Source organism: Oncorhynchus keta, unplaced genomic scaffold, assembly GCF_023373465.1.
Source record: "Oncorhynchus keta strain PuntledgeMale-10-30-2019 unplaced genomic scaffold, Oket_V2 Un_contig_2848_pilon_pilon, whole genome shotgun sequence".
NCBI lineage: Eukaryota > Metazoa > Chordata > Actinopteri > Salmoniformes > Salmonidae > Oncorhynchus > Oncorhynchus keta.
The window spans coordinates 48,487-64,437 of record NW_026286058.1 but is presented as its reverse complement, the minus strand read 5'-3'; the positions used below and the strand labels follow the sequence as shown (position 1 = coordinate 64,437).

At 48.3% G+C, this 15,951-nt stretch overlaps 2 long non-coding RNA genes and 1 pseudogene across 7 annotated transcripts; 2 read left to right on the top strand and 1 right to left on the bottom strand.

The window, feature by feature from the left end:
- The first annotated feature begins 2,017 nt into the window (after positions 1-2,017).
- LOC118362202 (enhancer of rudimentary homolog) lies at positions 2,018-12,547 on the top strand (annotated as a pseudogene).
- On the top strand, positions 8,949-10,462 carry LOC127923130 (uncharacterized). Of its 5 annotated transcripts, none has more exons than XR_008113453.1 (3): positions 8,949-9,234; positions 9,608-9,792; positions 10,317-10,462. It is a non-coding gene; the product is annotated as an uncharacterized LOC127923130 (long non-coding RNA). The 5 variants fall into 5 exon arrangements; XR_008113454.1 differs by having other exon boundaries at positions 8,959-9,195; positions 9,625-9,792; XR_008113449.1 differs by having other exon boundaries at positions 8,988-9,346.
- Positions 12,548-12,684: 137 nt separating the features above from the next.
- LOC127923129 (uncharacterized) lies at positions 12,685-15,951 on the bottom strand. Of its 2 annotated transcripts, none has more exons than XR_008113447.1 (3): positions 14,963-15,951; positions 13,136-14,918; positions 12,685-13,086 (listed from the first exon to the last, which is right to left on the bottom strand). It is a non-coding gene; the product is annotated as an uncharacterized LOC127923129 (long non-coding RNA). The 2 variants fall into 2 exon arrangements; XR_008113448.1 differs by lacking the exon at positions 14,963-15,951 and having other exon boundaries at positions 13,136-13,183; positions 13,328-14,936.

The window sequence follows — 15,951 nt, the reverse complement described above, 5'->3', positions numbered from 1 at the left end:
TTGGACCTAGATAGTCTGTGTTTATGTATTGATATGAGGGCAGAGAAAGCAACACCTCTCCCCTATTGGACCTAGATAGTTTGTGTTTATGTATTGATATGAGGGCAGAGAAAGCAACACCTCTCCCCTATTGGACCTAGATAGTTTGTGTTTATGTATTGATATGAGGGCAGAGAAAGCAACACCTCTCCCCTATTGGACCTAGATAGTCTGTGTTTATGTATTGATATGAGGGCAGAGAAAGCAACACCTCTCCCCTATTGGACCTAGATAGTCTGTGTTTATGTATTGATATGAGGGCAGAGAAAGCAACACCTCTCCCCTATTGGACCTAGATAGTTTGTGTTTATGTATTGATATGAGGGCAGAGAAAGCAACACTTCAAGGCACAAGGCCTCTCCTTGATATGTATTGATATGTGCCTTTAAAAAAATACACATCGTATTGTCCTTGAGCTGTTCTTGTTTATTAATGTCCTGTATTATGTCATGTTTCATGTTTTGTGTTGGACCCCAGGAAGAGTAACCGCTGCTTTTGAAACAGCTAATGGGGATTCCAAATAAAATACAAAACACCAAGAGTTAGCGCAATTGCTAATTAGCGTTAGCGCAATGACTGGACGTGTATGGTATCAGCTAGCATAATAGTAGATAATATAGACTTGCATACATTGCGCTAACGCTAGTTAGCATTGGCTCGTGAAAGTACCTCTAACTTCCTTCATACTGGATGGTATCCATGAGTTCATCAGACTCTGGGGAAGTAGATAAACGGCTTCATTGCCAGAATCTCGAAGTATCCCTTTTAACCCCCTACCTTAACCATTAACCCTTACCTAACCCTCACTGTAACCTTTTAATATTTTCTTAACTTCAATGGGTTAGGGACGTCTTCCACAAGCCCCTGGGGGTGCCTTATTGCTATTATATACTGGTTACCAACGTAATTAGAACAGTAAAACGGTGTGTTTTGTCAAACCTGTGGTATATGGTCTGTTATAAACTGGTTGGTTCGAAACCTGAATGCTGATTGGCTGACAGCCGTAGTATATCAGACCGTATAACACGGGTAGGACAAAACATGCATTTTTACTGCTCTAAGTAGGTTGGTAACCAGTTTATATTAGCAATAAGGCACCTCTGGGATTTGGGATATATGACCAATATACCACAACTAAGGGCTGTATCCAGGCACTCCGCTTTGCGTCGAGCTTAAAAACAGACCTTAGCTGTGGTATATTGTCCATATATCACACCCCCATCGGGCTTTAATTCTTAAATATAGCACGGCTTTCAGCCAATCAGTATTCAAGGTTTCGAACCAGGTTTATACTTGTAAATAAATCCCCTTTGCGCATTGTGCATAACCATAGTACATCTGACAGAAGAGTTTGAGTGATGAACGTTGGGCATTGGATCTCAATCTCTGAGCAAGAAACACTTAGATGAACACTTGGTAATTCTGCTGTTATTATGTGCCAGATGTTCAGACTAAAACCCGTTATAAATGGCCCTTTTCAGAGATTGACTTGTAATTTGAATAGGCATAGGCTACTAACAAAAATCAGGGTTTATGATTGTCATTCAATTTTGCCATGGTTTGCTTAGATAAAAGGTAGGTAGCCTACAGCCCCTGATAGGCCTACATCTCATTTCAGATAGTATACAGTAGACTTGACAAGATGTAAACTGAACGATTTAAGCAGCGTTCTTAGCTAAAATTAACAGATTAATTTATTCAACATGAATAGCGAGGCGATTTCGAGAAAAGAAGTGCTTGTGTTTCCCAATGGCCTGCTGGAATGGGCTACTGAGGAACAGCGTGCCTGACAGTCTACACACAGCAGGTCACACAAATATATGTATATTTAAGAAAATGCCATGGTGACCGCGGTGCAAGTTAGAAATAGCCCCAAAGCCCGCAGACAGCCACCAATACATTTTCACCCGCGACATCGTTTTCAAAGCAGTCCAATTTTAGCTTGAAAACCGCAAACATGGTAACACTCGTTTAGGAACGTCCCAAGGATTAGAAAATAGCACTAACCCTTCTCGCGTTCCGAAAGTAATTCTTCCGGTATCAAAAGTCACTTCCGGTCTTGTTGTGCCATCAAATCTAAATCGCGTAGCACGAGAAATCTTACTTACTTCAAGAGCACGGCGAAGGAATTATGGTTAGTTGTATTTAAAAAAAAAAATAACATCAATAGATTTGCATTCGAGTAGTTTACCTGGGGGAAATTATTGAGTAGATTACCAGCTAGCCTTGTTTTAAAACTGCACGCATGTCAATCAACGAACGGATGAACGTTAACTAGTTTGCTGATGAAGTGAGTCGTTTTTAAACATATGACGGTCGTATACCAGCTTCTTATATTACATCGTGTTATAATAACGTTCAGTTATATATGTTCAGTCTGCGTGTTAATTAACCAGTCATTGTCATCCTGTGTTGTATTCCGAGTTACTGTAGCCCTTTGTCATCACTCTGTTCCACATTACATTCGTCATTGGACAAAGGCGTCTCATGTAAGGGGGGGAGGTTTAGTTAAAAATCCCGAAACTCAATCTGAACATTAAAACGCGTCGCTTGCGGTACGGTACGGATTTGGAGGCATAAGGACCTTCCTTCTCTTTCATATCAGCGAGAAATAATAAAAAGGTGAAAAAGATACTCACCTTGTTTCCACACGGCCATATATCCATGTTACAGCGCATGTTTTATGGAAGACAGACAGCGGCGGCCACCTGTGTAATGGAGCATGCACTGAACACACGCCTAATTCGGGAGAAAGTGTGGTTCCTCAACTGGAGGCACCTTGTGGATCTGTGTGAAACTGCTACAGTGTCTGGGCTGCGCGTTCTACTGCTCGACGGGGCTGCGCGTTCTACTGCTCGACGGGGCTGCGCGTTCTACTGCTCGACGGGGCTGCGCGTTCTACTGCTCGACGGGGCTACGCGTTCTACTGCTCGACGGGCTGCGCGTTCTACTGCTCGACGGGGCTGCGCGTTCTACTGCTCGACGGGGCTGCGCGTTCTACTGCTCGACGGGCTGCGCGTTCTACTGCTCGACGGGGCTGCGCGTTCTACTGCTCGACGGGGCTGCGCGTTCTACTGCTCGGGACGGGGCTGCGCGTTCTACTGCTCGACGGGGCTGCGCGTTCTACTGCTCGACGGGGCTGCGCGATCTACTGCTCGACGGGGCTGCGCGATCTACTGCTCGACGGGGCTGCGCGATCTACTGCTCGACGGGGCTGCGCGATCTACTGCTCGACGGGGCTGCGCGATCTACTGCTCGACGGGGCTGCGCGATCTACTGCTCGACGGGGCTGCGCGATCTACTGCTCGACGGGGCTGCGCGATCTACTGCTCGACGGGGCTGCGCGTTCTACTGCTCGACGGGGCTGCGCGTTCTACTGCTCGACGGGGCTGCGCGTTCTACTGCTCGACGGGGCTGCGCGTTCTACTGCTCGACGGGGCTGCGCGATCTACTGCTCGACGGGGCTGCGCGATCTACTGCTCGACGGGGCTGCGCGATCTACTGCTCGACGGGGCTGCGCGATCTACTGCTCGACGGGGCTGCGCGATCTACTGCTCGACGGGGCTGCGCGATCTACTGCTCGACGGGGCTGCGCGATCTACTGCTCGACGGGGCTGCGCGATCTACTGCTCGACGGGGCTGCGCGATCTACTGCTCGACGGGGCTGCGCGATCTACTGCTCGGGACGGGGCTGCGCGATCTACTGCTCGACGGGGCTGCGCGATCTACTGCTCGGCGGGGCTGCGCGATCTACTGCTCGACGGGGCTGCGCGATCTACTGCTCGACGGGGCTGCGCGATCTACTGCTCGGCGGGGCTGCGCGATCTACTGCTCGACGGGGCTGCGCGATCTACTGCTCGACGGGGCTGCGCGATCTACTGCTCGACGGGGCTGCGCGATCTACTGCTCGACGGGGCTGCGCGTTCTACTGCTCGACGGGGCTGCGCGTTCTACTGCTCGACGGGGCTGCGCGTTCTACTGCTCGACGGGGCTGCGCGTTCTACTGCTCGACGGGGCTGCGCGTTCTACTGCTCGACGGGGCTGCGCGTTCTACTGCTCGACGGGGCTGCGCGTTCTACTGCTCGACGGGGCTGCGCGTTCTACTGCTCGACGGGGCTGCGCGTTCTACTGCTCGACGGGGCTGCGCGTTCTACTGCTCGACGGGGCTGCGCGTTCTACTGCGCTCGACGGGGCTGCGCGTTCTACTGCGCTCGACGGGGCTGCGCGTTCTACTGCGCGACGGGGCAGCGCGTTCTACTGCCTGACAGAGATGCTATAAAATACCACTAACCTGGTATTTGAGTTGTATTAATCTTACTGAAACTGAAAAGTTGATTTGAGAACTGACACGTCTACTGCGTTCTGTTACTGACACGTCTACTGCGTTCTGTTACTGACACGTCTACTGCGTTCTGTTACTGACACGTCTACTGCGTTCTGTTACTGACACGTCTACTGCGTTCTGTTACTGACACGTCTACTGCGTTCTGTTACTGACACGTCTACTGCGTTCTGTTACTGACACGCCTACTGCGTTCTGTTACTGACACGCCTACTGCGTTCTGTTACTGACACGCCTACTGCGTTCTGTTACTGACACGTCTACTGCGTTCTGTTACTGACACGTCTACTGCGTTCTGTTACTGACACGTCTACTGCGTTCTGTTACTGACACGCCTACTGCGTTCTGTTACTGACACGCCTACTGCGTTCTGTTACTGACACGTCTACTGCGTTCTGTTATTGACACGCCTACTGCGTTCTGTTATTGACACGCCTACTGCGTTCTGTTACTGACACGTCTACTGCGTTCTGTTATTGACACGCCTACTGCGTTCTGTTACTGACACGCCTACTGCGTTCTGTTACTGACACGCCTACTGCGTTCTGTTACTGACACGTCTACTGCGTTCTGTTACTGACACGTCTACTGCGTTCTGTTACTGACACGTCTACTGTGTTCTGTTACTGACACGTCTACTGCGTTCTGTTATTGTTACAGTCTCATACAATCTTGTTGGTCCAGCCCACTAAGAGACCAGAGGGACGGACGTATGCTGACTATGAATCAGTCAACGAGTGCATGGAAGGTAAATTGACAGCCTCCCCCAGGTGTGCTGGTTTTGGAGTGAACCTATAGGACGGTAGTTCTCTGGGAACAGGCTTGGAGTGAACCTATAGGAGGGTAGTTCTCTGGGAACAGGCTTGGAGTGAACCTATAGGAGGGTAGGCTTGGAGTGAACCTATAGGATGGTAGCTCTACAGGAACAGGCTTGGAGTGAACCAATAGGAGGGTAGCTCTACAGGAACAGGGTTGGAGTGAACCTATAGGACTGTAGGCTTGGAGTGAACCTATAGGAGGGTAGTTCTCTGGGAACAGGCTTGGAGTGAACCTATAGGAGGGTAGGCTTGGAGTGAACCTATAGGATGGTAGCTCTACAGGAACAGGCTAGGAGTGAACCTATAGGATGGTAGCTCTACAGGAACAGGCTTGGAGTGAACCTATAGGACTGTAGCTCTATAGGAACAGGCTTGGAGTGAACCTATAGGAGGGTAGTTCTCTGGGAACAGGCTTGGAGTGAACCTATAGGAGGGTAGTTCTCTGGGAACAGGCTTGGAGTGAACCTATAGGAGGGTAGTTCTCTGGGAACAGGCTTGGAGTGAACCTATAGGAGGGTAGGCTTGGAGTGAACCTATAGGATGGTAGCTCTACAGGAACAGGCTAGGAGTGAACCTATAGGATGGTAGCTCTACAGGAACAGGCTTGGAGTGAACCTATAGGACTGTAGCTCTATAGGAACAGGCTTGGAGTGAACCTATAGGAGGGTAGTTCTCTGGGAACAGGCTTGGAGTGAACCTATAGGAGGGTAGGCTTGGAGTGAACCTATAGGATGGTAGCTCTACAGGAACAGGCTAGGAGTGAACCAATAGGAGGGTAGGTTTGGAGTGAACCTATAGGAGGGTAGGCTTGGAGTGAACCTATAGGATGGTAGCTCTACAGGAACAGGCTAGGAGTGAACCAATAGGATCGTAGCTCTACAGGAACAGGCTTGGAGTGAACCTATAGGATGGTAGCTCTCTGGGAACAGGCTTGGAGTGAACCTATAGGATCGTAGCTCTACAGGAACATGCTTGGAGTGAACCTATAGGATCGTAGCTCTACAGGAACAGGCTTGGAGTGAACCTATAGGAGGGTTGCTCTACAGGAACAGGCTTGGAGTGAACCTATAGGACGGTAGGCTTGGAGTGAACCTATAGGAGGGTTGCTCTACAGGAACAGGCTTGGAGTGAACCTATAGGATCGTAGCTCTACAGGAACAGGCTTGGAGTGAACCTATAGGAGGGTAGCTCTACAGGAACAGGCTTGGAGTGAACCTATAGGATGGTAGCTCTCTGGGAACAGGCTTGGAGTGAACCTATAGGATCGTAGCTCTACAGGAACAGGCTTGGAGTGAACCTATAGGATCGTAGCTCTACAGGAACAGGGTTGGAGTGAACCTATAGGATCGTAGCTCTACAGGAACAGGCTTGGAGTGAACCTATAGGATCGTAGCTCTACAGGAACAGGCTTGGAGTGAACCTATAGGATCGTAGCTCTACAGGAACAGGCTTGGAGTGAACCTATAGGACGGTAGGCTTGGAGTGAACCTATAGGATCGTAGCTCTACAGGAACAGGCTTGGAGTGAACCTATAGGAGGGTTGCTCTACAGGAACAGGCTTGGAGTGAACCTATAGGAGGGCAGCTCTCTGGGAACAGGGTTGAGAGCTCCACCCCATAGGCTAAATACCCAGTCCTTGTCCCATCTGAATGCTTGGGGGTGCTTCATCTTAAAGTAGTGGTTTACCATTTCAGCAGGAATAGACTTCATTATTGTGCACTGTGGGGTAACCAAAAGGCTAACAATCCTCTTTTTAATGGTGTTGCATGCTGGGCAATTCATAAAATGACCTAATCACTTTCTCAATTATGCCTAGACCTGTTGTCATTTGTGGGTGAATTTTGATGCCTGTGACGGATGTATGTCTCTCCTTCCAGGCGTGTGTAAGATGTACGAGGAGGCACCTGAAGAGAATGAACCCCAACACACCATCCATCACCTATGACATCAGTCAACTGTTTGACTTCATCCATGACCTGGCTGACCTCAGCTGCTTGGTGTAAGTCAAACTGCTGTCTGGTTTTTCACACAGATTTCGACGTGTCTGGATTTTCCAACCTTTTCCTGAAGTTCGCCGTCCCTGTCAAAGATTTAAAAGCGTAAATTGGCTAGTGGTTAGAGGAGGCAGGTGGCCTAGTGGTTAGAGGAGGCAGGTGGCCTAGTGGTTAGAGGAGGCAGGTGGCCCGGTGGTTAGAGGAGGCAGGTGGCGGTAATCGAAAGGTTGCTGGATCGAATCTCCAAGCTGACAAGGTAAAAATCTGTCGGCAGAACGAGGTACTGTTCCTAGTCGTTCTGCCCCTGAACGGGCAGTTAACCCACTGTTCCTAGGCCGTCATTGGTAATAAGAACTTGTTCTTAACTGACTTGTCTAGTTAAATAAAAGTTTAAATAAATACGAAAACGTGTACATACTTTGGGTTGCGTCCCAATTCTCCACCTATCTGTTAAGCAAGGCTGAAACTTAATCACCAGCAGGTGTGTGCTCAGGTTTTAACACCGGGCTAACGTTACTGTCGGGCCGGGCTAACGTTGCTGCCGGGCCGGGCTAACGTTGCTGCCGGGCCGGGCCAACGTTGCTGTCGGGCCGGGCCAACGTTGCTGTCGGGCCGGGCCAACGTTGCTGTCGGGCCGGGCCAACGTTGCTGTCGGGCCGGGCCAACGTTGCTGTCGGGCCGGGCCAACGTTGCTGTCGGGCCGGGCCAACGTTACACTCTCTCTGAGGTGACAACAACGGGAGTCGTTCGTAAAACAGTGGACACCGTACACCGAGACTTAACAGTTTCCAGTGAGACACAGAGGATCAGTTTTAAAACAGGTTGACAAGTATTTCATATACCCTACTGTGTGAAATGTTGACTTTCTATATCATTGGCTGTGGTGCTGTAGAATGGAGTGTGGTGCTGTAGAATGGAGTGTGGTGCTGGAGTGTGGTGCTGTAGAATGGAGTGTGGTGCTTGAGTGTGGTGCTGTAGAATGGAGTGTGGTGCTGTAGAATGGAGTGTGGTGCTGTAGTGTGGTGCTGTAGAATGGAGTGTGGTGCTGTAGTGTGGTGCTGTAGAATGGAGTGTGGTGCTGTAGTGTAGTGTGGTGGTGCTGTAGTGTGGTGGTGCTGTAGTGTGGTGGTGCTGTAGTGTGGTGGTGCTGTAGTGTGGTGGTGCTGTAGTGTGGTGGTGCTGTAGTGTAGTGTGGTGCTGTAGAATGGAGTGTGGTGCTGTAGTGTGGTGCTGTAGTGTGGTGGTGCTGTAGTGTGGTAGTGTGGTGCTGTAGTGTGGTGGTGCTGTATTGTGGTGCTGTAGTGATGATGACCTGGTATTTCCCCACAGTACAAGGTCCCTGTCTGAACGGGATCAAATCCATTTATTTTTGTCTGGGAATGAATATATATTATTAACCTGCGATTTGTGTTGTGAATTGTAATTATGACAAGTTTGTTGATGCATATAACGTGTAAAAATGCTTTATATCCACAGACTTTTTAAGTGTTTACCGAAGTTTGTATTACTCTGTTAAGAGCCGTCCTAGGTTTCAAACCTGCTGTACAGGTGATTTATGATGAACTAACCTCTCACCATTACCAATAACAGGGGAGGTTAGCATGTCTTGGAGGTATGATCTAACCTCTCACCATTACCAATAACAGGGGAGGTTAGCATGTCTTGGAGGTATGGTCTAACCTCACCATTACCAATAACAGGGGAGGTTAGCATGTCTTGGAGGTATGAACTAACCTCTCACCATTACCAATAACAGGGGAGGTTAGCATGTCTTGGAGGTATGGTCTAACCTCTCACCATTACCAATAACAGGGGAGGTTAGCATGTCTTGGAGATATGATCTAACCTCTCACCATTACCAATAACAGGGGAGGTTAGCATGTCTTGGAGGTATGATCTAACCTCTCACCATTACCAATAACAGGGGAGGTTAGCATGTCTTGGAGGTATAATCTAACCTCTCACCATTACCAATAACAGGGGAGGTTAGCATGTCTTGGAGGTATAATCTAACCTCTCACCATTACCAATAACAGGGGAGGTTAGCATGTCTTGGAGATATGATCTAACCTCTCACCATTACCAATAACAGGGGAGGTTAGCATGTCTTGGAGGTATGATCTAACCTCTCACCATTACCAATAACAGGGGAGGTTAGCATGTCTTGGAGATATGATCTCACCATTACCAATAACAGGGGAGGTTAGCATGTCTTGGAGGTATGATCTAACCTCTCACCATTACCAATAACAGGGAGGTTAGCATGTCTTGGAGGTATGATCTAACCTCTCACCATTACCAATAACAGGGAGGTTAGCATGTCTTGGAGATATGGTCTAACCTCACCATTACCAATAACAGGGAGGTTAGCATGTCTTGGAGATATGATCTCACCATTACCAATAACAGGGGAGGTTAGCATGTCTTGGAGGTATGATCTAACCTCTCACCATTACCAATAACAGGGGAGGTTAGCATGTCTTGGAGGTATAATCTAACCTCTCACCATTACCAATAACAGGGGAGGTTAGCATGTCTTGGAGGTATGATCTAACCTCTCACCATTACCAATAACAGGGGAGGTTAGCATGTCTTGGAGGTATAATCTAACCTCTCACCATTACCAATAACAGGGGAGGTTAGCATGTCTTGGAGGTATAATCTAACCTCTCACCATTACCAATAACAGGGGAGGTTAGCATGTCTTGGAGATATGATCTAACCTCTCACCATTACCAATAACAGGGGAGGTTAGCATGTCTTGGAGGTATGATCTCACCATTACCAATAACAGGGAGGTTAGCATGTCTTGGAGATATGATCTCACCATTACCAATAACAGGGAGGTTAGCATGTCTTGGAGGTATGATCTAACCTCTCACCATTACCAATAACAGGGGAGGTTAGCATGTCTTGGAGATATGATCTAACCTCTCACCATTACCAATAACAGGGAGGTTAGCATGTCTTGGAGATATGATCTCACCATTACCAATAACAGGGAGGTTAGCATGTCTTGGAGATATGATCTCACCATTACCAATAACAGGGGAGGTTAGCATGTCTTGAGGTATGATCTAACCTCTCACCATTACCAATAACAGGAGGTTAGCATGTCTTGAGGTATGATCTAACCTCTCACCATTACCAATAACAGGGGAGGTTAGCATGTCTTGGAGGTATGATCTAACCTCTCACCATTACCAATAACAGGGGAGGTTAGCATGTCTTGGAGGTATGATCTAACCTCTCACCATTACCAATAACAGGGGAGGTTAGCATGTCTTGGAGGTATGAACTTTGACCCTCTAACTTTCTCAGTCATTATTCACGATTCATTCAGGATTATCCATGTTGTGGCTGTGGCTATTAACTTTGTCCTGAATATAAAGCATAATGTTTGGACACAGACACAACATCACTACCACTACTATAACCAGTCACTACCACTACTATAACCAGTCACTACTATAACCAGTCACTACCACTACTATAACCAGTCACTACTATAACCAGTCACTACCACTACTATAACCAGTCACTACCACTACTATAACCAGTCACTACCACTGACTATAACCAGTCACTACCACTACTATAACCAGTCACTACCACTACTATAACCAGTCACTACCACTACTATAACCAGTCACTACCACTACTAGTGGTTGTATTCATTTGGGGATCTATCGCATCCCACAACTGTCCCAGACTATGTTTGGAATATTTATTTCTCACGCAGAATATAATAGGTCAACTTTTGTACTACGGGGGATAGTAGATTGACGTAGGCTAGTGTTTTCTCCATTAAGTACCGTGCGGACACACAGACGTACCAGCCCATGTTTTAATAAATCGTTCCGTCTGTCTCCTCCTAGGTACCGAGCGGACACACAGACGTACCAGCCCATGTTTTAATAAATCGTTCCGTCTGTCTCCTCTAGGTACCGTGCGGACACACAGACATACCAGCCCGTCTCCTCCTAGGTACCGTGCAGACTCACAGACGTACTGGGCCATGCGGACACAGACGTACCAGCCCATGTTTTAATAAATCGTTCCGTCTGTCTCCTCTAGGTACCGTGCAGACTCACAGACGTACCAGCCCATGTTTTAATAAATCGTTCCGTCTGTCTCCTCTAGGTACCGTGCAGACTCAGACGTACCAGCCCATGTTTTAATAAATCGTTCCGTCTGTCTCCTCTAGGTACCGTGCAGACTCACAGACGTACCAGCCCATGTTTTAATAAATCGTTCCGTCTGTCTCCTCCTTAGGTACCGTGCCGACACACAGACGTACCAGCCCATGTTTTAATAAATCGTTCCGTCTGTCTCCTCCTTAGGTACCGTGCCGACACACAGACGTTACCAGCCCATGTTTTAATAAATCGTTCCGTCTGTCTCCTCCTTAGGTACCGTGCCGACACACAGACGTACCAGCCCATGTTTTAATAAATCGTTCCGTCTGTCTCCTCCTTAGGTACCGTGCAGACTCACAGACGTACCAGCCCATGTTTTAATAAATCGTTCCGTCTGTCTCCTCCTTAGGTACCGTGCCGACACACAGACGTACCAGCCCATGTTTTAATAAATCGTTCCGTCTGTCTCCTCCTTAGGTACCGTGCCGACACACAGACGTACCAGCCCATGTTTTAATAAATCGTTCCGTCTGTCTCCTCCTTAGGTACCGTGCCGACATACAGACGTACCAGCCCATGTTTTAATAAATCGTTCCGTCTGTCTCCTCCTTAGGTACCGTGCCGACACACAGACGTACCAGCCCATGTTTTAATAAATCGTTCCGTCTGTCTCCTCCTTAGGTACCGTGCCGACACACAGACGTACCAGCCGTACAACAAGGACTGGATCAAGGAGAAGATTTACGTGCTGCTGCGACGACAGGCCCAACAGGCTGGGAAATGAGACCTTTACAGCCCAGTTCCAGAACGACTGCACTGCAGACGCCTGGATCTCACAACAACCTGGACAGGTGTTTAACATGTCCGCTAAGCACATCTTATGTTATAGCAATCTGTTGCCCAACCATTGGTGGATGGTGAACATCTGCAATGTAGGCTGCCTGGAACGCGACCATCAGGGGAATTTGCCCCTAGATGCTTGGTTTTCCCTACCAATGGTTTACTTTTTTTTGGGGGGGGGGGGGCTTGGATCTGTAGATAGGGGAACCTTCACTCCGGAGCGTTTGGAAAGGGAGGGTTGAATGATGCTATGAATCCAGGCTATTTTAGTTTTTTTTTTTTTCTAGAGGGAAGGGGGGGCAAGGCAGCTTACATTTTATTAAAATGTTTGTATTTAAAGAAAATGTCCCCTTTTATTAAACTTTTTTTTTTTTTTAAATAAGTGTCTTTTACTATTAAAATAAAAAATGATTCTTTGTTACTGTTTGTGGTTGTGTTAAACACGGAGTGGACAAAACATTAGGAACACCTGCTCTTTCTATGCTGCAGATTAACCCTGACCATTCAGTGTAGATGAAGGTGAGGAGACAAGTTTAAAGAAGGCTTTTTAAGCCTGGAGACATAGATTGTGTATGGATGCCTTTGAGAGGGTAAATGATCAAAGATTTAAGTGCCCTTTGAACGGGGTAGGGTAGTAGGTGCCAGGCACACTGGTTCTGTCAAGAACTGCAACACTTTCCTGTGTTTATCGAGAACGGTCCACCACCCAAAGGACATCCAGCCAACTTGACACAACTGTGGGAAGCATTGGAGACAACATGGGCCAGCATCCCTGTGGAACGCTTTCTACTCCTTGTAGAGTCAACATGGACCAGCATCCCTGGAGTCAACATGGACCAGCATCCCTGTGGAACGCTTTAGACACCTTGTAGAGTCAACATGGGGCCAGCATCCCTGTGGAACGCTTTCAACACCTTGTAGAGTCAACATGGGCCAGCATCCCTGTGGGAACGCTTTCCACACCTTGTAGAGTCAACATGGGCCAGCATCTCTGTGGAACGCTTTCAACACCTTGTAGAGTCAACATGGGCCAGCATCTCTGTGGAACGCTTTCCACACCTTGTAGAGTCAACATGGGCCAGCATCCCTGTGGAATGCTTTAGACACCTTGTAGAGTCAACATGGGCCAGCATCCCTGTGGAACGCTTTAGACACCTTGTAGAGTCAACATGGGCCAGCATCCCTGTGGAACGCTTTCTACACCTTGTAGAGTCAACATGGGCCAGCATCCCTGTGGAACGCTTTGGACACCTTGTAGAGTCCATGTCCCTGATGAATTGAGGCTGTTCTGAGGGAAAGAGGGTGCAACTCAATATTAGGAAGGTGTTCTTAATGTTTTGTTCACTGTGTCCATTCCTAATGCACTGTGCCACTTTTTATTTAGAGTGTGTGTGTGTATATATAAACTCCTGTTCTCCTGTTTCTCCTCATCGTGCTGACCCTGGGTGAACTGCTGTTCTCCTGTTTCACCTCATCGTGCTGACCCTGGGTGAACTGCTGTTCTCCTGTTTCAACTCATCGTGCTGACCCTGGGAGAACTGCTGTTCTCCTGTTTCTCCTCATCGTGCTGACCCTGGGAGAACTGCTGTTCTCCTGTTTCTACTCATCGTGCTGACCCTGGGAGAACTGCTGTTCTCCTGTTTCTCCTCATCGTGCTGACCCTGGGAGAACTGCTGTTCTCCTGTTTCTCCTCATCGTGCTGACCCTGGGAGAACTGCTGTTCTCCTGTTTCACCTCATCGTGCTGACCCTGGGAGAACTGCTGTTCTCCTGTTTCTCCTCATCGTGCTGACCCTGGGTGAACTGCTGTTCTCCTGTTTCTCCTCATCGTGCTGACCCTGGGTGAACTGCTGTTCTCCTGTTTCAACTCATCGTGCTGACCCTGGGAGAACTGCTGTTCTCCTGTTTCAACTCACCGTGCTGACCCTGGGTGAACTGCTGTTCTCCTGTTTCTCCTCATCGTGCTGACCCTGGGAGAACTGCTGTTCTCCTGTTTCACCTCATCGTGCTGACCCTGGGAGAACTGCTGTTCTCCTGTTTCACCTCATCGTGCTGACCCTGGGAGAACTGCTGTTCTCCTGTTTCACCTCATCGTGCTGACCCTGGGAGAACTGCTGTTCTCCTGTTTCACCTCATCGTGCTGACCCTGGGAGAACTGCTGTTCTCCTGTTTCTCCTCATCGTGCTGACCCTGGGTGAACTGCTGTTCTCCTGTTTCTCCTCATCGTGCTGACCCTGGGAGAACTGCTGTTCTCCTGTTTCTCCTCATCGTGCTGACCCTGGGAGAACTGCTGTTCTCCTGTTTCTCCTCATCGTGCTGACCCTGGGAGAACTGCTGTTCTCCTGTTTCAACTCATCGTGCTGACCCTGGGAGAACTGCTGTTCTCCTGTTTCTCCTCATCGTGCTGACCCTGGGTGAACTGCTGTTCTCCTGTTTCTACTCATCGTGCTGACCCTGGGAGAACTGCTGTTCTCCTGTTTCACCTCATCGTGCTGACTCTGGGAGAACTGCTGTTCTCCTGTTTCTCCTCATTGTGCTGACCCTGGGTGAACTGCTGTTCTCCTGTTTCTCCTCATCGTGCTGACCCTGGGAGAACTGCTGTTCTCCTGTTTCTCCTCATCGTGCTGACTCTGGGTGAACTGCTGTTCTCCTGTTTCACCTCATTGTGCTGACCCTGGGTGAACTGCTGTTCTCCTGTTTCACCTCATCGTGCTGACCCTGGGAGAACTGCTGTTCTCCTGTTTCACCTCATCGTGCTGACCCTGGGAGAACAGCTGTTCTCCTGTTTCACCTCATCGTGCTGACCCTGGGAGAACTGCACCCTGTTCTTCAGGTTCTGGACCTCTCTGGTCAGGTCCATTCTTTTATTAGTTGACTCCAGCAGTATTTGGACAAAACACTTTAAGATATTTTCTTGTTGTAAAAACTGCTTTCGTTCATTTGCAAAGACCCCTCACCTGCGATGGAGAGACATTACTGTCCTCATGGTCGTTGTCATGGTAGCAACGCCGGCTACGCTGTTACTCATCGCAGTTCCTGACAGGGCAGGTCGCAGGGAAGATGGAAACGGCGATGAACGGCAAGGATGTAGACAGTTACAAAGCCCGGAACAATCCGCAGTGCCTTCGATCGCTGCGTCCACCCGGGAGTCACAATGTGAAGTGTTAAAAATTATCAATAAATGTGTTTTACCTTATCGTGTCTACCAATACTTTTAAACGACCACTGAACTGACAGGACTGGAGATGTGAAAGTAAATGGAAACTAGAATTATAAAGAATGAAATGAAACTCATTCCATTTGTTCACTCCACTCCAGAAACCATTTTAGAGAATTTGGGAGTCAACCATCGGTAGTATTTAAGGGTTTTTAATCAGACCGTTCCAATTGAATGAATACAATGTGAAGTGTGATTTGCAGTAATCCTCAGTGTTCGTATAGGACAGTGATGCTTTGGGGAACGAGATATAACGCCGTAGTTAATTATCAATAATGATCCATAACATTACCGACAGTGGGATTAATTGAACCAAGTTCATGGTCAGGTCCTCGACTGACATTCCACTATTCCTTCTGTTGAGTAGCACAACATGTTGTTCTGTTTGATTGGAGGAACGTTGTGTGGCGTGAGGGAACTTTGATTGGAGGAGCGTTGTGTGGCGTGAGGGTACTTTGATTGGAGGAACGTTGTGTGGCGTGAGGGTACTTTGATTGGAGGAACGTTGTGTGGCGTGAGGGAACTTTGATTGGAGGAACGTTGTGTGGCGTGAGGGAACTTTG